The sequence below is a fragment of the Eleutherodactylus coqui genome, chromosome 2 (assembly GCF_035609145.1).
Source record: "Eleutherodactylus coqui strain aEleCoq1 chromosome 2, aEleCoq1.hap1, whole genome shotgun sequence".
Lineage (NCBI taxonomy): Eukaryota > Metazoa > Chordata > Amphibia > Anura > Eleutherodactylidae > Eleutherodactylus > Eleutherodactylus coqui.
Window position 1 is genome coordinate 286,910,015 of NC_089838.1, and position 5,559 is coordinate 286,915,573.

The following is a 5,559-nucleotide window of genomic DNA, read 5'->3' on the forward strand; positions in this document are numbered from 1 at the left end:
AGGGGACATTATGGCTGTATATTATTACAAGGGGACATTATGGCTACAAGGGGACAGTATGGCTGTATATTATTACAAGGGGACATTATGGCTCCCTACTTATTACGGAGGAGAACAGTGCGGCTTGTCATTCATTAGTTGGGGCGCTGTGAGTTGCAGTGTTATACAGTATTTAGGGAAACCACGTGTGGTACTAATAAAAGCTTATCTTCATATAGGAAATATGGATTGTTGTTGTTAGCCGTTTAGTCGTTCACGACCCTAAAGACGAGCTCCCTCCATGTTTTTCGGTTTTGCACCAGGGGACTTTACTTTTACCATCAGCTCTGACAGTATCAGCCATTGTGTCCTTTGGCAGCCGGGTCTTCTTTTGTCACTGATCTGTCCAAGCATTATAGATTTTTCTAGTGACTCTGCTCGCATTACATGGCCAAAATCCGTGAGCCCGAGTCTGGCCATCTTACCCTCCAGTGATATATGGGGTCTTATACGAGTCAGGACTTCTCTGTTTGTTACTCTCGCCATTCACAGGATACGCAGCAGCTTTCACCAGCACCACAGCTTAAACGCATCAATCCTCCTTCTATCAGCTTTTTTCACAGTCCAGCTCTCACATCCATACATGGCTATGGGGAGAACAATGGTTTGCACTATCCTCATTCTCACCCCGGTTTCCAATTCGTCTAGGCCCATTTTCCACATGGTCACTTCCGCATATAGGTTAAACAAGAAGGGTGAGAGCATGCAGCCCTGTTGGACGCCTTTGCCGATCCCAAACCAATCTGTGTTCCCATACTGTGTTCTCACAGTGGCTTCTTGATTGGTATAAAGTGATTTTTCAGCTTGACTAGATGTGCCGATACGCCCGGCTCTTGTAGGGCCTGCCATAGCTTGTCATGGTCTTAATGTAGTCGATGAAACACATCCAGATATTCCTTTTGGTATTATTGAGCTTTTTCCATGGATGTGAGGAAATAAAGAACCAAAGACGTCTGCGTGACAACCTCTAAAGAGACAAGCTGTGTCTGGGAGAAGCTGTCATGTCGATATGGAATGGATGGAGAAGAAAACCACAATGCTAATTAGAAATGTCATTGTTTATTTAGCCACTGCTCAGACCTGTAGTCCTTGTATAGTGTGTTGAGTGATGATGGGTAGTAGCATTCTTCTTTGTAAACTGACAACTCCCACCATACAGGTCATACTAAGGCTAGTTCCACACAGGGGCAATCGCGATTTTGCCGCCCACGATAAAGTCGATAAAATCAATTTTTTTATCACGAAAGTCAAGTTTGTGCGCTGTGATTCGATAAAAAGGAGACTCCATAGGGAAACATGGAAAATAAAAAAATCAGTGAAAACATCGCTAAAGGGAAGAAAACCATTGAAAATCATTGGTTTGATAAATCTCGCTTTCTTACTCTCACATCGCTCAAAAATCGCACAATTTTATTGTCCCATGTGAAACCACCCTAAGGCAACATTTAGGGCTTATTCAGATGACTGTATATCGGCTGAGTTTTCACGCTGAGCCAATATACGGTGTCCCCGTCTGCAGGGGGGGGATGATGGAAAAGCCAGGAGCAGGAGCTGAGCTCCCGCCCCTTCCCTGCCCCTCGCGACTATTAGCGCTGCCCCCGTTTTGCCCCCCCCATTGCAAATAGTGGCAAGGGGTGGAGAGGGGGCGGGAGCTCCGTTCCTGCTCCTGGCTCTTCCATCCCCCCCCCCCAGACAAGGACACCGTATATCGGCTCGCTGTGAAAACCCAGCCGATATACGGTCGTCTGAATAAGCTCTTATCGAGCCGAGAAGCTAGGCTCGATATTGCGCTTGCCAGCGTATGTTTTTCACACTGATGCAAGGCGTTTTTTGATTAAAAAATACCTCACATCAATTCTGTGAAATTGCGATCACCAGGCTTGTGTTTCATGCTCGGCAAAGGATCGCAAGTGTTTCTCATTGACTTTAATGGGAGACATGGCATTGCTCTCGCAAGCACATCGCCTGGAATGCGAGTGCCATGCACTGTTTTTTAAGGTCCCATTAAGAACAATAAGCGAGGCGTTCTGCGGGAATGCCAAAAGATGGACCATGCTGCGAATCTTTTTCCTTGCACGGTGAAGGTCTTCCTGTGACTGATCAAACCCTGCACTATTGCGCGAGAGAAAAAGAAGCAGAAAGATAGAGCAGGACCTATCTTTTCTCGCACGTATAAAAATACCTGTGAGAAATAAAAGGCAAGACCTTCTTTCTGCTTTTTTTTTCTTGTGAGAACAAAGCCATTGCAATCAACGGATTCGCTTTATCGTGTTTTGCGCACGTGATTTTCACGCAAGCAAACAGCTCTGCAAACACAGTTGTCTGTTTACGCCCTGAGGGTGCGTTCACACGAGCGTAGGCGTATTTACGTTCGCACGAGTGCAGCGTATAATCGCCGGAAAGAACGTTTTTCGCCGATCACGACCAGAGCTAGAAAGCGTATTTTCGTTTGTTCCTACTTTGCAAACTATCTTTTCGGCCATCGAATATGCGTTGGCGCGTATTTCGGTCGCATATGTTCCGTTTTTTTTCGGGTTGCCGTTTTTACGCACCGTAAAATCGCCCGTGCGAACGAATACATTGGAAACCAATGCCTCAGATGGTCACGTTTATACGATTGGGCGCAAAAACGCGCCGTTTATGCGCTCGTGTGAACGCACCCTTAAGTAGTAGCGGCTGACTTGATTTTACAATTTATCCCTATATCGGTCTTGGTTCTGGATGTGTTCCTGGGACTTGTGGTTCCCTGGGTTTCCATGAGCACACCGCTGCAGGTGTGGAGTTCTCCAGCCAGCCAATCACTATCAGTCTCTGCACATAAATACCAGCCCCTCTCACTAGAGGGTGCTGCTCATTATACCTCCTAATGAGTGCTGCAGCCTTGTCTGAGCTTCTGTTTTGGTTTATGTCTCATCCCCCATCTGGCTGGTAGTCAGATGCCCAGGCTATGTTTTTTTTGTTCTACTTCTCCATTGGTAGGAGCGTATGCTTTTTTGCGTGTGCATGAGGGTAGTTTTTTTGTGCGTGCAATGGTATTGTTTACTGTACTTTTTGTGTCCACAAGACCTGTTTATTTGTGCTTGGCAAATGCAGACTCTCTGATTGAAATGGCTAATTAGTCTCAGATGTGTTCTTTTACCAGCAGCATTGTATGCAAATTTGTGCAAACACCCCCCTTCCCCATTGACCTCTATGAGGATCTTTGAGTGCAAATGTGCGGGAAAATTGCACACTGCCTCTTTTTGTGTGACTGTAAAGTACGTGAAATCAATGCGTTCTATTCTCTGCTTATTGCGTGCACAAATAGGTCCGTGTATATCTGCCCTTAGTTGATTGACTTTGATTTCACGGATTGCGTGAATTCACTTGTGATAGTTTTATAATTGCCCCGGGATCTGAACGCATCGTTGTGCTAACTCTCCTTAAATTGACTCCCTTCGGCTATTTCAGCGCTGGACAAGCAGCTCCACACCGATCCCTCGTGTAATGCTGGCAGGACCTCTCCTGCCCCTGGAGGGGTAGTTCTGGGTACCCCCGGTATACACCATGGGCCTTTCTCAGTATATACACTAGGGCCGCCAGCACACGGGTGGATTTTTGCTGCAAAATCTGACGCGGGCGTCCGCCCAAGGATTCCGCAGCAAATACCGCCCTGAGCACGCTATGGAAACGTGATGCTTCATGCACACAGGCGGAAAACTGCGGTTTCTGCTCACGGAGAAAAAAATCGTAGCCTGTTCCGTTTTCCTACGATGTCCGCACAGACAGCTTTCATTGAAGTTAATTAAAGCCGTCCAACCCGCAGCCCATCTGCAACTGACATCGTGGACAAGCCGCAGATTCCACGGGAAAAGCATTAATTACAAAAATCTATACTGCGCGCCTCCACAGTACAGATGGAGCGAATTGAAGGAAAATGCGCGGGCGCCACTGCTGCCAGAGCTGGATTATACATGCAGTATCTGACCCAGCTACGTGCTGGCGGCCTGAGACTGGATTCACACGAATGTATTTGCAGTGTAGTGCACACACAAAACTTGCGCACTTGGCCAACGTATTTTACATCTTTTTTTTTTTTCACGCAGTATGTTGTATTTCGCTTCGTACTTGTACAGGGAAGGAGCACATATTGAACTAGCTGCCCGTTTAACACCGCCATAAGCGAGTTTAGGGCAGCTTGACACAGGTGTATGCGCAAAAAATTGCACTATTGCACGTGTTTTACTGTACTTTCAACGCTAGTGAGGACCATTCACATTGGCGCGGGAGGGACAATGGGCGTTGTGTATCTTACTGTACTTTTTGCACGCGCAAATTATGCACATTGCCTAAAAAAAACGTGCGGCCATGCTCCCATTCATTCAATGGGCAATGAGTTCAACATAAAAATGGAGTACGCTGCATGTTTGGTTTTTTTTCCCACATGGTGCGATTAAAAAAATCGCAACATATCTGGGAAGGCATTGCCACCTCTTTTTGATGGGATGGGTAAAAGCATCGCACAGCGTGAGGCACATGGGAGTGCGATACAGGGCTTCCTGTTGAAAGCAATGGGAATCGCTTGCCAAAGGGATGCGCCTTTTGACACACAAGCCTCGCAGCCGCGGGAAAATGACACATTGGCGAGTTCCACAGCCTCATATCGCACTCCCTAGAGTGAAATTAGCCTGAGGCCATCTTTACATGAGCACATGAGTTTGGGCGTGCCTTGGCGCAACTTTTCTGTGTGGTGAATGAGCCTTTTTTTTTTTGCATGCGCATTAGTGTATTTTACAGTAGTTTTTGCGCCCGTGAGGCATGTTCACTTGTGCGCGGCACGCAAAGACGAACCGATGGAGATGGATGATTTAGTTTAGGTTCCAGAGGTGTTCTTTTTCCAACAAGATTCTGTAGAGTATTGCGCATCTCCTTACGTATCGCGTACACCTTTGCGCACCCCCCATATCTTCTACGGAGCCTCTGGTGCGCAGAAAGGTAGCACATGCTTTTCTTTCTGTGTGACCAAAATGCGCAAATGTGAACAAAGCCATTAAAATAACTGGATTTCTACTGTGTGCGCAAATTTGTGCGTGCGAAGCTGACCTAAATGTAGCGTTTTTATAGCGAAATCTGTATCTACTAAAGCTGGGTGATGCCTCCATACGGCCGCGCCGCTGCCCACACTGGGCGACTTGGCCATCTTTCCTAGTAAATGACCTGGTACATACACTGGCGCAGTTCTATGACCACAGCCACTAACCGACCGTGTGGGGAGCCGCCATTGCTGCGCTGTCTATAATGAGGGCCAGCTTGGCTGCCTCCTAGCTTCCCCAAACATTGTCTGCCTGGAATATTAAACTATTTCATCCATGAACTAAAATAATAGTGGAAATAGCTTGTAATAAAATGAATGCTCCACATCTGAAATGGTTTCGTCACATTATTTCCACACATGACCACTAGATGGCGCTGAACACAGCGCGCACAGCGCGGCCATCTTTCTCCACCTCTAAGCCTCCGCCCCCCGGGGTGTACCAACGT